Raw genomic sequence first — 19,654 nt, forward strand, 5'->3', positions numbered from 1 at the left:
AGAAGCAGAGGTGAGTAGTTCAACAGAGACAACAACATCTAAAATACTTACTGTCTGGCCCTTTATACAAAAGGTTTACCAAACTGTACTTTAAAATATATTATGTAAAATTCTTAATCTGGGGTTTACCTGATGAATACATGCTATCTCTATCCTCATCAAGGAATTTGGAGAATCAATGAAAAGGACAATGGGACTGAAAATGTGCATTTGTAATGAATTAACTAGTAATGCTTATCAAACATACGTGGCTACTGTTGTAATTTCTGGTATTATCATTATTGGTCAAATTTATTAAGCTTCTATTATGTGCCAAGACCTTATATGCAGTATCTCATTTATTCCACAAAAAATCTTTGTAACATAGATACTATTTATTATAATGTCAATTTTTGAAATGATGAAACTGAAGAGCAAAGAGCTAAAGTAACTTGCCCAGAGTTACACACTAAGGACAGGCAAGAGTCAAAAACCAAATCTATTCAAATCTACAATTCATATTTTAAACTCTATGTTCAGTAGACACCCTACAAATTGGGGAAAGAAACAAAGGACTGTAGAAAACTCAATTTCTGCCTGATCCTGCAGTAAGCTGTCTAAACAGTTGCTTATATTGCAGACAAAACAAATATATTTGGAGAGTAAACATATCTGATAACAATAACTTAAGCATACCCTTAAAATAACCCTGTATGGTAGATGCACCTGAATATGTGTTCTGAGCTAAGGAATCAGGAGTGGCCAACCTGGAGATTTGTTCCTTGTCCATGAGGAGCATCTGAGCCTTCAATCCATCCTGTGGAACACAGGCTATACAGAGGATTAGGGCCCTGAGTTTTGGGTTAAATGAAGGCTGTCAGTTGGAGGTCATTAAAGGGAAGGTATTAAGTGAAAATGCTACACAAACCGCATGCTGTTTGTAAGTGGTTGTCATTTTCCTGCCCAGCCCACTGCCACTTGGCTGTGCCATTATCTTGTACAGCCCATTACCACTGGACTGCAGGAAGGCAGATACATAAGTCCCACCACCAGTGGACTGTATATAAGGTGGATATCTTGTCCAGTCTGCTACCACTGGACTGTTTCTTTATGTAAGACAGTTCTCCTATCCTGCTCTCTGCTACTGGACTATCTTCCCTGTATATAATCCCCTAATAAAACCCCATGTCTTGTTAGCTCACTTTGGGCCTCTTCTTGAGTGTCTTGAACCTGATGCCTTCCTTATTGAGGTTAATAGGGGTTCGGCACATCATCATACATTGATTGTGGGAGACACTTGAGGCATTGTAAATGTATTATTCTATCTAATTTCCATATCAACCTTGGAACTGAGCTCCATTATCCACCACTTTTTACAAATGAAAAGAGAAAAGATTAGGTCACTTGTTGAAGGTCACACAGAAAATAACAACAGGTTCTCTGTTAAATCACTCTATAGTGTTCTACCCAATAGTCAATAAACAATACCTACACAACCAAAGCTTCAAACAACTTTTAAGTTTCTCACTCGTAAATATTAGCAGATATCCAAGAAACATTAGACATTAAGGAAATATTCTAACACAAAAACAAGCAAACAAAAAGGAAGTAATCAAAGAGATTGAGGGAGCAAGATGGGGAATAGAAGTCTCACTGATTGTCTTCCATCCCACAAGGATACCAAGTTAACAACTATCTACAAAGAGAAAAACACTTTCGTAAGAATCAAAAAACAGATGAGCATGCATCACCAAAAATCAGGTGAGTGCCTGGTTTTAACTCTGTATCACTGAAAGAGGCACTGAAGAGATAGAAAAAACAGTTTCAAATTGTCAGCACCACCACTCCCCCACTCCATCGGCAGTGGCAGTGTGGTATGCAGAGCATCTCTGGGTACTGGGAGAGGTCACAGTAACGGTGAGGCATTGAACTCAGTGCTGCTGTCCTGTTAGAGCAAAAAGGAAAAGTGAACCATACTCTGTTGATGCCTGCCCATGGAGAAAGCATTTAAACCAGCCCTAGCTGGAGGGGATCGCTGATCCCAGAGAACCAAACTTGAGTTTCTGAAAACTTTATTATCGTGGGCTAAGTGCTTTGTGCTCTAAATAAACTGGAAAGGCATGCTAGGCCATAAGAACTGTAACTCATAGTAAAGTCCTAGTACTAAACTGGACTTAGAGACAGTGGATTTGGGGGGCATATTACCTACTAAGATACCAACTAGGATGGCTAAGAGAGTGCTGGCATCACCCCTCCCATAACCCTAGTCTGTACAACTCATGGCTACAAAAGAGAACCATTCCTTCTGTTTGAGGAGAGGAGATGGAAGAGTGGGAAGAACTAGTCTTACATCTTAGATACTACCTCAGCCACGGCAGGAGAGGGCACCAGTCAGAGTTGTGAGGCCCACAATCCAGGATCCAGCTCCTGGATGACATTTCTAGACACACCCTGGGCCATTGCCTTGGATGAAAAGGCCCAGTACTGGTATCACCTACTAGCTAAAGAGACTTTGGGCCCTAAATAATCAGCAGTGATAACTAGGTACTAAGTTGAGGGCCTTGGGTGAGCCTCTGAGACTTGCTGGCTTCAGGTGAGACTCAGCACATTTCTAGCTGTGGTGGCTATGGGGCAAAATTCCTTCTGCTTGAGAAAAGTAGAGTGCAAAGTAAAGGGGACTTTGTTTTGCACCTTAGGTACTGATGCAGAAGCAGGGCAGGGAGGTGCTGGGAGGAGAAGGCTAGTCCCTGGCAAGGGTGCCACCCCCAGGCCTGTGCCCATGGACCTAGGTGAAGACGGGCACTCCTACCTTGGTGCCCAAATGTTGCATTTCCCAAGGCCACCTGGCCTGCCATGCTCCCATCATGTGCCTATAAAAACCCTGAGACCCTGGCAGGCACACACACAGGCAGCTGGACACCGAGAGGAGCATATCAGCAGAGGAACACATGGGCAGCTGAATGTCAAGAGGAACACACCAGCATAGGAGCACACCACCACAGGAGCACATCACCACGTTGACAGGTCATTAACAGGTGGAATGACATGGAATTTGGCTGGGGCAGTCGGAGGAGAGCCTGGGCTGTCAAGTGGCCCGACCCCAGGGGAAAACATGTACCTTCTGGCTCCACAGTCTGCTGAGAGCTAATTCCACTCATGAAAACCTTGCAGTCATTCTCCAAGCCCATATGTGATCCAATTCTTCCCATACACCAAGCCAAGAACCCTGTGATACAGAAAGCCCTCTATCCTTTCAATAAGACAGGGGTCTAATTGAGTTAACTAACAGAAGCTGCTGATGGACAGCTAAACTAAAAGAGCACCCTGTAACACATGCCCACTGGGGCTTCAGCTGTAAGCATTCACCCCTAGACACTGCCATGGAGTCAGAGCCCCAGAGCCTGCCCGTCTGTATGCTCCCCTAGAGGTCTGAATAGTGAGACACTGAAGAAGTGAGCCATACTCTCATCACACACCCTGCAAGGGGGACAAGGGAACTTTTCCCATTTCAATACTAGCATGGCCACAGGGGAGTAGAGCACCAAGTGGGCTCTTTGGATCCCTGATTTCAGGACTTGAATCTTGGACAGCATCTTTGGACCTGCCCAGGGCCAGAAGGGAGCCCAATGCCCTGAAAAGTGACTTCCAGGCCGGACAGTATTCACCACAAGCTGACTTCAGAGCCCTTGGGTAGCACCTTGGGATGTGCCCTGGGCCAGAAGGGAGCTCACCATCCTTGGGCCTTAAGGGAACATCAGCAGTAGTGTGGCAGTATTCCCTGTGACCTGGGTGGCAGTGGCTACAAGGTGAGGCTCCTCTGCCTTTGGAAAGGGTGGGGAACAGCACGAAGGATCGTGTCTTGTGGATTGAGTGCCAGCTCAGCCACAGTACAATAGAACACCAAGTAGATTTCTAAAGTTTTTGACCCTAGTCCCTGTCTTCCAGATGGCACCTTGGACCTCGGACCCACCTGTGTCCTGGGGGAGCTTGCCACCCTAAAGGGAAGGACAGTTCACAGTTTTGGCAGGTTTTTCCACCTGCTGATTGCAGAGCCCCATGGCCTTGAGCAAACATAGGCTGTAGCCAGGGAGTGGTTACAGTAGACCTTGAGGGAGACCCAGTGCCGTGCTGGCTTCAGGTATGACTCAACATAGTCATAGGGGTGGTGGCCATAGAAGTGGTGGCCACAGGGGTGTTTGTGCCACTCCACCCCAGGTTTAGGTGGCTCAGAATAGAAAAAGACTCCATTTGTTTGGAAGAAGTGGAAGGAAGAGACCAAAGATCTCTGTCTAGTAATCTAGAAAATTCTCCTGAATCTTGTCCGAGAACATCAAAGCAATTTCTCTACAGGCCTGCAAGAACCAGTGTTACCAGGTTTGCAGTACTCCCTAAAGCAAATGCAGCTTGGATCACAAACCCAAGTTTTTTAGAATATATGGAAAGCATTCCCAAGAGATACAGGTACAAACAAACCCTAACAGCGAAGACTGCAGTAAATCCATAACTTATAAATGTCCATTCACCAAAGAACATCTACTAGCATCAACACCATCCAGGAAAATGACCTCACCACATAAACTAAATAAGCCACTAGTAACCAATCCTGAAGAAACAGAAATATGTAATCTTTTGAACAGGGAATTAAAAATACCTGTGTTGAGGAAACTCAAAAAATTCAAGATAACACGCAGAAGGAATTCAGAATTCTATCAGAAAAAAATAAACAAAGCTATTGAAATAACTAAAAAGAATCAAGCAGAAATTCTGGAGTTGAAAAATGCATCAGAGTCCTTTAAGAGAAGAATTGATCAAGCACAAGAAAGAATTAGTGAGCTTGAATACAGTCTATTTGGAAATACACAGTCAGAGGAGACAAAAGACAAAAGAATAAAAAACAATGATGCACACCTACAGGATCTAGAAAATCACTTCAAAAGGACAAATCTGAGTTATGGGCCTTAAAGAGAAGGTAGAGAAAAAGATAGGAGCACAAAGTTTATTCAAAGAGATAGAGGACTTCCCAAACCTAGAGAAAGATATCAATATCCAAATACAAGAAGGTTATAGAACACCAAGCAGACTTAACCCAAAGAAGATTACCTCAAGGCACTTAATAATCAAACTCCCAAAATCAAGCATAAGGAAAGAATCCTAAAAGCAACAAGAGAAGAAAAACAAATAACATACAATGGAGTTCCAATATCTCTAGCAGGAGACTTTTCAGTGGAAATATTACAGTCCAGGAGAAATAATATGTCATATTTAAAGTATGGAAAGAAAAAAAATACTTTAGAATAGTATATCCAACAAAAATATCCTTCAGACATGAAAGAGAAATAAAGACTTTCCCACACAAACAAAAGCTGAGATATTTCATTAACACCAGACCTGTCCTACAAGAAATGCTAAAGACAGTACTTCAATCAGAAAGAAAAGAATGTTAATTAGCAATAGGTAACCACCTGAAGGTACAAAACTTACTAGTAATAGTAAGTTCACAGGAAAACACAGAAACATTATAACATTGTAACTGTGGTGTATAAACTACTCATCCTAAGTAGAAAGACTAAATGACCTGATCAAAAATAATAACTACAATGATTTTTTCAAGGTGGGTAGTACAATAACATATAAATGGAAACAACAAAAAGTTATAAAGCAGGGACAATATTAAGGCATCGAGTTTTTATTAGGCTTCTTTTTGCTTGTTTGTTTATTCAAACAGCATTAACTAGTTATCAGGTTAAAATAATGGGTTATAAGATAGCATTTGCAAACCTTGTGGTAACCTGAAACCAAAATACAATGGATATACAAAAAATAAAAAGCAAGAAACTGAATCATATTACCAGAGAAACTAATCTTCACTAAAGGAAGACAAAAAGGAAAGAAGGAAGAGAAGGCCACAAAACAATGAGAAAACAAATAACAAAATGGCAGGAGTAAGTCCATACTTATCAATAATAACATTGAATGTAAATAGACTAAACTCTCCAATCAAAAGACATAGGGCCTGGCGCGATGGCTCATGCCTGTAATCCCAGCACTTTGGAAGGCCAAGGTGGGTGGATCACCTGAGGTCAGGAGTAAAACAAAAAAACAAAACAAAACAAAACAAACAAACAAAAAAGACATGGAGCGGCAAAATGGATGAAAAACAAAATCCATTGTTCTATTACCTACAAGAAATATCTTGCACCTAAAATTGCACACATAGACTAAAAATAAAGGGATGGATAATCATATTCCAGGCCAATAGAAACCACAAAAAGAGCAAGAGTAGTTATACTTATATCAGACAAAATATATTAAAATATACATTATATATAAACATATTATATATCATAATAATATGAAAATATATATTATATGTTACTTCAAGACTAAAACTGTAAGAAGAGACAAAGAAGGTCACTACATAATAGTAAATGGGCCAATTTAGCAAGAGGACATAACGATTCTAAATATATATGTACCCAACATGGAGCACTCAGATAAAGAAAGCAAATATTACTAGAGCTAAAGAGAGAGACAGGCTTCAATACAATAAGAGCTGGAGATTTCAACACCCCACTTTCAGCATTGGACATATCTTTCAGACAGAAAAACAACAAAGAAACATCAGGCTTAATCTGCACTACAGAACAAAAGGACCTAATAAATATTTACAGAACATTTTATCCAAGAGCTGCAGAATACACATGCTTTTCCTCAGCAGATGGATTATTCTCAAGGATAGACCATATGTTAGGTCTCAAAAAAGTATTAAAAATGCAAAAAATTGAAATAATATCAAGCATATTCTCTGACCATAATAGAATAAAGCTAGAAGTTAATAACAAGAGGAATTCTGGAAATTATACAAACACATGGAAATTAAAAATATGCTTCTGAATGATCAATAAGTCAGTGAAAAAATTAAAAAGGACATTGAAATTTTTTTGAAACAAATAATAATGGAAACATAACATACCAAAACCTATTGGGATACAGCAAAAGCAGTACTAAGAGGGAAGTTTATAGCAATAATGTGCTTGCACCAAAAAAAGAGAAAAACTCCAAGTAAACAATCTAAAAATGCACCTTAAAGAACTAGAAAAGCAAGAGCAAACCAAATCCAAAATTAGTTGAAAAAAAGAAATAATACAGATCAGAGCAGAAATACATGATATTGAAGTGAAGCAAACAATACAAAAAGACCAGTGAAAGAAAAAGTTGGTTCTTTAAAAGGTTAAAGAAAATTGGCAAAACTTAGCCAAACTAAGAAAAAAGAGAAAATATCCAAATGAATAAAATCAGAGATGAAAAAGCAGACATTACAACAGATACTGCCTAAATTCAAAGGATCTTTTGTGGCTAGAGCAACTACATGCCAATAAATTGGAAAATCTAGAATAAATAAACTAATTCCTAGACACATAAACTCTTCCAAGGTTGAACCAGAAGAAATCCAAAACCTGAACTGACCAATATCAGGTAATGAGATAAAAGCTATATGAAACATTATCCCAGGAAAGAAAATCCCAGGACCTGATGGCTTCACTGCTGAATTTTATCAAACATTAAAAAAAGAACTAATACCAATCTTATTCAAACTATCCTGGAAAATAGAGGAGGAAGGAAGATTTACAAACTCATTCTGCGAGGCCAGTATTACCCTGATACCAAAACCAAAGACACATCAAAGAGAGAAAACTATAGGTCAACATCTCTGATGAATATTGATACAAAAATCCTCAAACAATACCAGCAAACTAAATTCCACCATACATTAAAAAGATCATTCATCATGGCCAAGTGGGATTTATCCCAGGGATGTAACGAAGGATAAAAACTGTAAGACCATTTCAATTGATGCTGAAAACCATTTGATAAAATTCAACATTGCTTTGTGACAAAAAAAAAAAAAAAAAAAACCCTCAAAAAACTGATTATACAAGGAATATACCTCAACATAATGAAAGCTATATATGACAAACCCACAGCTGCTATCATCCTGAATGGGGAAAAGATGAAATCCTTTTCTCTAAAATCTGGAACACACCAAGGATGGCCACTTTACCACTGTTCAGTATAGAACTGGAAGTCCTAGCTAGAGCAATCAAACGAGAGAAAAAAATAAAAGACATCCAGATTGGAATGGAAGAAGCCAAATTATCCTCGTTTGACGATAATATGATCTTATATTGGAAAAACCTAGACTCCACCAAAAAACAAGTAGAACTGTTAAGCAAATTCATAAAGTTGCAGGATACAAAATCAACACAAAAAATCAACAGCATTTCTATATGCCAACAGTGAATAATGTGAAAAATAAATTTAAAAAATAATCTCATTTACAATAGCCACACATGAAACTAAATACCTAGAAATTAATCAAAGAAGTGAAACATTTCTATAATAAAAACTATCAAATACCAATGAAAGAAATTGAAGAAGATACCAAGAAATGGAAAAATATTTTATGTTCATGGATTGGAAGAATCATTATTATTAAAATGTCCATACTACCCAAAGTGATCTACCCAAAGTAAGATTCAATACAATCCTTATTGAAACACCAATGACATTCTTCATAGAAATGAAAAAAGAATCATAAAATTTACATGAAAGCACAAAAGACCCAGAAAATCCAAAGCTATCCTAAGCAAAAAGAACAAGACAGAAAAAAAAAATTCACATTACCTGACATCAAATTATACTATACACAGCATAGTACTGACATGAAAACAGACATATAAACCAATGAAACAGAACGGAGAACCCAGAAACAAATCCACACACCTATAGTGCACTTATTTTTGACAATGGTGCCAAGAGCATGCACTGGGGAAAAGATAGTCTCTTCAATAAATGGTACTGGGAAAACTGGCTATCCATATGCAGAAGAATGAAACTAGAACTTTATCTCTTACCATATACAAAAATCAAATTGAAATGGATTAATGACAAAAGACCTCAAACTCTGAAGCTACTTTAAGAAAACATTGGGAAAATTCTCCAGGACATTTGTCTGGGCAAAAAATATATTAAGCAAGACCCCATAAGCACAGGCAGCCAGAGCAAAAATATACACATAGGATCTCATCAAGTTAAAAAGCATGTGCACAGAACAGGATACAATCAACGGAATGAAGAGACAACCCACAGAATGGGAGAAAACATTTGCAAACTACCCAACTAGCAAGGGATTAATAACCAGAACATATAAGGAACTCAAACAACTCTGTAAGAAAAAGCATACAAATCTGATCAAAAATGGGCAAAAGATTTGAATAACCATTTCTCAAAGGAAGACATACAAATGGCAAACAGGCATATGAAAAGGTGCTCAACAGAGGAATGCAAATCAGAACTATAATGAGATATCATCTCACCCCAGTTAAAATGGCTTATGTCCAAAAGACAAGCAATAACAAATGCTGGCAAGGATGTAGAAAAAGAAAACATTTGTACATTGTTGGTGAGAATGTAAATTAGTACAAACACTATGGAGAACAGTTTGAAGGTTCCTTAAAAGACTCAAAAAGAGCTACCACATGAACCAACAATCTTACTACTGGGTATATACCCCCAAAGCAAGGAAATCAATATATTGAAGAGATACCTGCACTCCCACATTGAAGCACTGTTCACAATAGCTATGATTGGGAAGTGACTTAAGTGTCCATCAACAGATGAATGGGTAAAGAAGATGTAGTACATACAGACAATGGAGTACTATTAAGTCAGAAAAAGAAATGAGATTCAGTCATTTTCAACAACATAGATGAAACTGGAGATCATTATGTTAAGTGAAATAAGCCAGGCTCAGAAAGACAAACATCACATGTTCTCACTTATTTGTGGGATCTGAAAATCAAAACAATTTAACTCATGGATGTAGAGAGAAGAATGGTAACCAGAGTTGGGGAGGGTAGTTGGGGTTGGCTGGGAGGCAGGAATTGTTAATCGGTGTGAAAACACAGAATAATAAGACCTGCTATTTGATAGCACAACAGGGTGACTTTAGTCAATAAGAGCTTAATCATACATAAAATAGCTAAAGTAATGTGATTGGATTGTTTGTAACACAAAGGATAAATGCTAGAGGGGATGGATAATCCATTCTCCATGCTGTGCTTATGTCACATTGCATGCCTGTATCAAAACATCTCATGCACTCCATAATTATATATACCTACTATGTACCCACACAAATTAAAACTTTGAAAAAAATTTTAAAACAGACAGTGATAAAAATTTTAAAATACCAATAATTACTATACAGGGAAAGTAAGAAAAGATGTTTTATCTATGAAACACAAACAGGATGTTAATTTTTCAAAGGGGGGTATCCAAATCACAAGAACTAGGTTCTGGAAAATAAAAATATGAGAGAACAAGTTCAACAGGAGAAGTAGAACAAATAAACAATAACAGAAATAGGGGAATGAAAATAACAGAAAAAAGTAATATTACAAGATTAGAACACTCAACATGCATTAGTATTGCCAGAAATTATCAAAGAAATAATTTAAGACAGTTTTTCGGAACTGATGGATATGTTTCCAAAATGAGTGACCAGCAGTGAAAAAAGACCCACATTAATAGACATCATCACTAAAATTAATAGGATTAAACATAAATAAAACTGGAACACTTCCACAGAGAGAGAGAGAAAAAAGTGAGTTCACATTTAAAATACTTTACAACAGAATAACACAATTTCTCAGCAACATCAGAAGCTTAAAGAAAACTGAACAAGCTATTCTTTATTTTCTGCATGAATTGTAAATTCTGAGTCATGTTAAAAATTTCCACTAGGATTTTCACGTAGCTAGCTTCTCTTTGTGTAGCTAACAGTTTTGCCTTGACTGCTTTGATCCTATTTTCTTGGTTGTATAACGTTTTATCTGTCATTTTTTCATGGTTTGTTGTACCTTGGCTTTTTCATTATATTATGTATTCTTCTTGTCCTTTTTAAATCATCGTACATTGAATTCAATGTTAATATTAGTAAGGTCACCTCTATTCTGCAAGTTAGTACATTTTTTAGAAGTTTTGCCACTTCATAATTTTCAACAGCCTGATTTTTTTTTTAGAAATGTATTATGAACACTAAAAATATTTAAATACATTTGACCATATATTTCTCTGGCAATATCAAAAGCTGAAAAGTGTCCATGATAGTTCTCATACTCCTCAACTCCCACCAAAAATTAATGAGAGTTTTAATTTTAAGTTTCATAATAAAGTGTTCCTATTGACTTATTAAAAAAAAAAAAGAACCGTGAAAATATTTCAGCAAGTGAGAAAAAGATCTTATTATTGTTTTAGAATAATAATTCTGGAACTAATGAATATACATTGTACATTTGAGAATTGTTTTTGGAGGGTGAGGCAATTCTTGCTAAGTAGTGAATGTAATAGTTACAGGAGAGATGATAATTACTTGATCTAAGACTGTTCAAGTGGGAATTGAGAGATGATTAATTGGATAATAGGTCAAAGAAGGTGGAGGTGGGAGGCTGTCTAAGATGATGTTGGGATTTCTATCTTGGTTAACTGCAGGATGATAATGGCATTAATTACCATAGAAAATAATAGCAAAAGATAATGTTGTTCATATGTTGATTTGAAGTATCTCAGGAACCAGCACTTTACCTTACAGATTCAAATAGAGGCTTATAAAGTAATGAATCAGTCTTAATGTAAAATTTTCCTCTAGTCCTCCCTTGACCTAGTACCTGGATTCAGTAACTAGACTTTTACCCAACTGATCCTGTTACTAAGTACCCATTAGACTTTCCTCCAATTTCGAAGATAAAGGTGCTTCCTCTAATCTTCACAGTTCATTGAAAATATGCTACCTATTAATCTCTGCTGTGGCCTGTTTGTGTGTCCTCCAACTTCATGTTGAATCCCTAACCTCTTAGGTGATAGGGTTAAACAACAAAAATATAGTGATAGTATTAAGGTGAGAGTATTAAGAGGTGGGCCTTTGGGAGGTGATCAGAGGGATCTGCCCTCAGGAGTGGGATTATTGCCCTTATAAAGAAGCCTGAGAGAGCTTGTTTGCCACTTTCATCATGTGAAGACACAGTGAAAAACTACTATCTGTGAATCAGGAAATGGGTTTCACCGAACAACAAATCTGCCAGTGACTTGGTCTTGGGCTTTCCAGCCTCTAGAACTGTGAAAAATAAAATTTTGTTGTTCAGAAGTCTAGAATGTTTTCTTACAGAAGCTGAAATGGACTAAGACAATCTCCTAATCCTAACTACTCATTTTTATGGATCTCTTGTTATCTCCTGACCAGTATCAGTTAAGATTCTTGCATGTAAGCAACAGAAGCCAACTTGAGCTAACATATGGTATTCAGTGACATAATAATGATAGGTACCATAAAGACTAAGTAGGAAAGCCAGAAAATCAGACTTAGGAAAGGGTCGGACCCCATCGGAGGCTGTGCAATGAGAACCACACCGCAGAGCCAACAAAGGGTTGATTAGAAACCAGCTTCTGTCCTGCTGCCATGATGCTTCAGAACACTGTAGCCACTGACGCAGAGACTTGGAACCCCTGCTCCAGGGGGCTGATGCCAATATTGCTCTGTGAATATTATCTAAACACCACTTGCATCTTTCCCTCCAGGTCCAAATGCCCTGACAGGTGTGTGTTGTGGCTATGCCTAGGCCACATATTTGTGTCTTTCATGTCTGGTATGGAAATAGAGATGACTCTCCCTCTTTCACTTCCTTAGTGAAAGGAGCACACTGTGTCCCACTAAATTATTCAACAGGTACTTATTGAGTATACACTGTGCACCAGTTCTAAGCACTGGGATACAGTAGTGAACAAAATAAACCAAAATCCCTGTCCTCATAGACTTATAGGATGACAATGAAAGGAAGTTTTTGCCATATGATTGCCCAAAGCTTGTTTTCTAATCTGCTATGAATTAGTGTTTGCAAAGATTCAAACTCCAAACAAATGACTGATTTTCTGAGCTCTATGTTTCCTAAAAATTGGGGTCGGCTGCAAGGTTTGAGACACTATCTTATAATGCATATGTCCTAAAAGTTTGGAAAACTTAAAAAGCAGCCATTTAATTCCTCAGCTTGGCACTTAAAACAAGTTTAGTCCCTTTGACTCCGACACAATGTCTCATGTCAATCCTATGCTTCTGTTTAACTTGTATGATATGATTACAGTTTGAACTGGCCAGACGTATTTCTTTTGAATCTTTGACAATTTTTCAGTTCTTATTTTATATGTACAGGCAAATTATCAAATATTCTACAAACTGATCCTTACCTATGTAGGTTCAATCCTAGAGCTTTCTGTGAAAGAAGCTCTCAGCCATCCCTCACTCAATCTTCCAACTGGAAAGAAAAGTGCAGTTGGTTTGTTAATCACTTCAGAACATTTAGGGTCCTTTACACAGTTATAAGAGATATGAACACTTAAATATTATGTACAAGGGTTTCTAATCCCAGTCCCCTGCAACACAAAAAGAGGGAAGCTGAGGGGCTTGATGCTGAAATCCATAATTAGCAATGAAGTATTCCACAAAAAAAAGATATAATGAAGGAGAGTCAAGTATAGACTTAGTCATAGTATAGACTTAGTCATAGCAATAATACTTCAATAATGCTTAAGGGGTGAGTAGCCTCTGGAGACTGGACTATGAGCCTAACCAGCATGGATACTATGATGGTTAATACTGAGTGTCAACTTGGTTGGATCGAAGGATGCAAAGTATTCATCCTGGGTGTGTATGTGAGGGTGTTGCCAAAGGAGATTAACATTTGAGTCAGTGGGCTGGGGAAGGCAGACCCACCCTTAATCTGGAGGGCACCAACTAATCAGCTGCCAGCGAATATGATGTAGGCAGAACAACGTGAAAAGGCAAGACTGCCCTAGCTTCCCAGCCTACATTTTTCTCCCATGCTGGATACTTCCTGCCCTCAAACACAGGACTCCAAGTTCTTCAATTTTGAGACTTGAACTGGCTCTCCTTGCTCTTCAAGCTTGCAGATGGCCTATTGTGGGACCTTGTGATCATGCCAGTTAATACTTAATAAACTCGCCTTTATAGGGATGTGTGTGTGTGTGTTTGTGTGTGTGTGTGTGTGTGTCTATTATTAGTTCTGTCCCTCTAGGGAACCCTGACTAGTACAGATACCTTGTCTATATGGGGAAATGCAATCCAACTTTGAAGCAACTCAATTAACCAACGAATTTCTGGAAGGCAGTCTTTCACCATTCTTCTTTTCAAGACTGGTCTTACAAAAGTTCTTGCCCTTACAAAACAACCAAACCCTTCAAAAGGAGAAAATAAGTGTTTCTCAGGTCCAGATGTCAAAATAACAGCAAAGTCTCAAACTGTGACTAAACCTCGTCGCAGAAGAAAATATCAGTCTCCTAGGAAACCTACATGAGCCAGAATTGTCATCACTCTTTAACTGCTGAAGATTTTTCTATACAGCTCACAAATTTTCACCTGTAGTAAAATATTACTTTGAAAACCTTTATAAGCTACTAAAAACCAAGGTAAAATTTAAAGCAAATGCATTAATTTATTAAACAATTCATTATGGAGAGCCAACTACAGGCTAAGAACTGCTCTGGCTGAGTGTACAGCACTAATGATACTGACCAAGCCTTTGCTTTCTAGAGCTAACAGTAAATGGAGAAAACAATAAAGCAGGCTTCAAGAATGAGGAGGCATAAGTTGGGGGTGCCACATTAGATAAGGGGGAAAGAGAAGGTGTCTCAGAGATGACATTGGAGCAGAGACTTGTGAAATGAAGGAGGAAGCCAGGAGTCCAGTCAAACAGATGTTGTGAAGGGATGGAGAGAGTAGGCCGTGTGAAAGCTTTGTAGCACCCACACCTTTGGTGCATATGATGCTGGTAGTTATTGAGAGTCGCCTGGTGTAGCTCTAGCAGAGTGAGTGAGCAGGAGGAGGCAGACACCTCACCTAGGGATGTAACAGGGCCAGAGCATTCAGGGCTCTGTAGACACAGTAAGAATTTGGGATTCATTCTAAGTGAAATGGAAAGTATGACAGTGGAGTTTCAACAGGTAAGTAATAGAATCTGACTTTCTTTCAAAAGGCACCACTCTGATACCTCTGTGCAGAGATGTGAAAGATCTCCTAAGATGTGAGAACATTCCTGTAAAACAATGCTATTATTTGCTAGTTAGTTATCATGATTAATTGGTTAATTAATTTTGTGGATCTTCCCTTTTGCACGTTTTTTGGCATGAGGGATCATAAAGCTTACATGAGGTTCTGTTGATGCCAACAATAAGGTAAAGTATCTTGGTTTTTTCCTAAACTGTCAATGATGTAATTATTTTTTATTCTCCCAAAATGCTTGTGTTTGAACTCTAGACCTGATCGGATTTTAAATAAGTTAACAGGAAAAAAACCCACAAAATTCTGTTGCATTAATACATTCCCTCTAAATACTAGATGTCTCTTATAATGCAAAATGCAACAAAGCATTTTTCTTTGTATTCAACTCTGAAAAAAGCATCAGAAATATCGCTGACTTGTGATCTGAAAAGGAAAGAATAACAGATCAATAGATAAAGAAGAGATACTTTCTAAAAGCTTCAGTAGACATGGGAGGAGCACCTCTATCTTTTATGTGTGGCTCTGCCCTTCAACACTCAGTTCATCAGATGCTCTGACCGAAACTCTTAGAGCTCAGTTCCTGGGATGGATCATAAAACACAGGTCTAAATTTGTTAGCCTTAGCATTCTACTGGCCACAGTGATTGGTTCAGAGGAGGTCACATGACTCCAGCCAGGCCAATCAAAACAGATCTCAGGAATTATGGGCAGCTGAGAGAAAGTGTGCCTTTGCTTTCACTGAACACGAAGATGCAAATTGACTAGAGTCGCTGTACTAAGGCAAAGCCTCTTTAAAAACAACAACAACAACAACAACAACAACAACAACAAAAACCCAGAAGTGGAGCTGAAAAACTGAAAGAGAGATATCAGATCTTGGTGCTATCATTTGAAACTTTGCTTTGAGTTACACCTAAAGGTAGTCGTCTTCTCAGCATCTCACTTTGTGTGACCCATAAAATATATATTCTTGAAGCTACACTGGGCTAGGTTTTCTGTCAGTTGAAACTGAAAATATGGTAATGGATACATATTGAGTTCAAATAATCTTGAATGCGAATGATAAATAATACGTAACACTAGATATTAGATGTTTTTCTGTTAATATTACAACCTGTCTTTTAATATAACGAATGGAAAAAATATTCTAACATTTATCAAAATACAGAGAGAAATAAGAACTTAGAGACCTAGACTTACGGTGGAGTACTGGGAAGTGAACAGGAAGAAGTGAAATGGGATTGATATGGGCTTCATGGAACAGAGAAAAGGGGAAAACTGAAATTTTCAAGCTAACCAGGAAGTCCAATAAGCATCAAATTATAGAGCACAGTAAGTCAGAATATAAACAAGAGGCAAAAAACCAAACAGACCCCTAAACCAGTATGAGAAGGTTTAAAACTTGTATTAAAAGGACCAGACTTGAAAAAGGTGCCCAGGGACTTGGAGATTAGCTGAAGTGCTTTTTATAGGTAACCTTTGGAGTCAGCATAGGTGGAGAGGGAGTTAGTGAAGGCAGTGAATAGACAAGAATATACATGACACAATAAAATATTCAGTTATGTATCCAGGCCAAGTAAAATATTCAGAATTCAGTAGACCTTCACATCCCTAAGGCAACATGACTTTGAAAGGAGAAATGTCTTCCTGTGGAAAAACGTTCCCTGTTAATGGCATGGTAATTCTCTATGACCTGCAACTGAATCACTGAAAGCCATCAAAGTACAAGATGAAAGTTGTATTTCTCTGCTTCTCTCCCACGTATCCCCTCCCACCCTAACATAAATGTGTTTGGCATTGACTGGTTCACAGTGAAAAATGAAGACATGAACTAAATTTACTGTAAATGTGCATGAGATTAAGGAAAAAGGTGAATACTCAGAAGATATTGCTACATAGAAAGAACCTTGAAGCTGTGAAAAGAGCTACAGCTACAGGTCAAAATTAGACTCAGACACAATTGTGAGATGAAGGTGCTTAGCAAAGTCATTCTTATAGTGCATACTTGGACCAGCAGCATCAATATTACGGGGAATTTATCAGGCAGAACTACCAACTTAGAAATTCCAGGGAGGGGGCTCAGCACTCTGGTTTAACCCCAGGAGAGAGAACAGTAGTAGCCCCAAACCAAAACATGATGAAGTAAGTCTTCAGTTATTTTTGGCTTCATAAATCTTGTGACTTTCTGTAACACCAACCTGTCTACATGACAGTCCCTTGGATCAAGACAGGTAAAAATAGGCAAGTAAGTAAATACGGTATTGATACAAATTTTATAAAATTGGACTACTGCATAGAATTTCATTGATATATTAAAACTTGGTCTCACTAGCCTATGTTCTACACACCTAGAGAAGAACTAATAATATAAAGTACCTATAAAAGCACCACCTCGCTATGTCAGGAACACAACAAAACAATAGATAATAGGTTCAAAATACCTTCAAAAGGTAAATTTTGATTCATCCAAAATACTTAAGATAGTTCATTATGCTACATATTATTTATTGAAATATTTATACCTGTTTCTGTCTTTCAGATTTAAAATACACCAAAACACACTCATAGAAAAAAAATGATTCAGGTTGAAAGAGAGTGAAACGTCTTGTGATCATAGTAAATGCCCTCAAGGGGAAAAAAAAAGTTAAAAAGGTTTACAAATGAAAAAGCAAGAAGAAGAAAAAAAGATGAATAGAGTCATACTAAAGGAAGAAAGATTCTTCAAGGAAGAGGTAAAAAAAATTAAAATTAAGTTTCTTCTTGGGTATATTTTATTTTCATGAAAAACAAATGTTACTGACAACCACCACAAAAATATTTGGCAGTGTGGTTGATACATATGTAACTGTCTGCATTGTATAAAGATTCAGACGGGCATGCGTTAAAAATTTTTATTTATTTTTAATTCTAAGTAGCAGTACATGTTGGAAACATGTCAGAGATTTAAATTAGAAACAATACTAACTACACTGAAAGCCACAACAGTCATCATAGACTTTTGGTTTGTCAAGGAAAATCTTTACACCAACACAGAGACTCCTTTTCCAGCCTCCATGGTAAGTGATCCCAAAGCCTCTGGTTGAACATAGTCAGAAGAGGCAGTGTGACCTCTTTTTAGTAATACAAATCGTCAGAAAATTTTGTTTTAATTTGATAAAAATGCCTTGTCATATCATCTTGTCAACAATATACCCATTTTAGGCACCTCTTACAGTTTGATCATAAACTGACTGTCCTATAAGATGATACATAGAATTAAAAGAAATATTCCGTTTGCATATTTTTTATTCCTATGATTCATTTTATTTTCATGCAATTCATCCATAAATGGCCATAACTTTGGGGTATATATGTGACTACCCAAGGGTTGCTGGTATTTTAAAAGCACTAATAAATACATTGAAACTAACATTCTCTTTCCTGAAACCATATTTTAGTTCAGTATTCACCCAGCATCATGAAATATAAAATATTATTCATATATTACATTTCCAGATTTAAAAATGCTCTTATTGATAATAACACTAAATAATTTTAGTGGCACTCTTTATGAATATAACAGTCATACCTATGACTTTGAAAGGTCTGCTAAGTCAGCAAAGAAACAGCCTGCCCTATGAAGGTGAGATAAACTGCTAGCTGCCTCCCCATAAAAACAAGAACGAGCCATCATTTTAAAGCAGAATTTCTCTTTCTTAAGAAGAATACATTGTGTGGTCTCATTAATAAATAATGTCTATTTATTGAGAGTAAGGAACATTTTTCTCCAATAGGAAGAATGTAATGTTAACTTTTACAGCCTGAAATAGTATAATCACTTTGGTATGTAGAGCTAATCTTGGAGGAAGGGCTAGAACAATTTGCTTAAATAATTTTGGAAGAGAAAAGGTGCAAGACTTCCAGTCATGCTTCATGAGATCCCACATCAGAGGGCTAACTGTGTGAATGCATGCATGCATGCATGCATTCATTCATTCATTCATTCATCTATCCATTAAGGGTCAAACAAAATCTAGGTGCCAGGAACACAGCAGGAAGCAATGCCCCTGCCCTCATGGCTCCCAGCTAAGTCTGCTGTACAGAAGGATGCCAATGATGCACTTGAATGGCAGTAAGTCTGGCGCTCAACCTAAGGGCCAGAGTGTACAGGAGGAGAGGTGATGTTAGCACACCAGCCTCCCTGGCATAGAGGCTGTGTTTTGTGGAGCAATAACCGTTATATCTTAACAATTCAGTGCTGCCTCTTATTAAATCAAGAGCTTTATACTGATGTAGCACAGCCCAACTAAATAGAGGCTATTAAAAGAAATAGAAATCTTTTTTTAATGACTTAGGTCATCACTGTAAAAATTATTAATATTATAGCAACATAATATTGTCACCTGGAGTCCTGATACTTAAAGATACTTGAAACTGTTTATGTTGGTGGGCAACATAAACCTTCTCCCCCTAAAATAATTTTCTGATTTCTGTGTCTTAGGAATCTACAAGAAATGGAATAGACAAGGGTGACCCATCATTTGCATAATGACCTTCTTTGGTTCC

The sequence above is a fragment of the Macaca fascicularis genome, chromosome 4 (genome assembly GCF_037993035.2).
Source record: "Macaca fascicularis isolate 582-1 chromosome 4, T2T-MFA8v1.1".
Taxonomy (NCBI): Eukaryota; Metazoa; Chordata; class Mammalia; order Primates; family Cercopithecidae; genus Macaca; species Macaca fascicularis.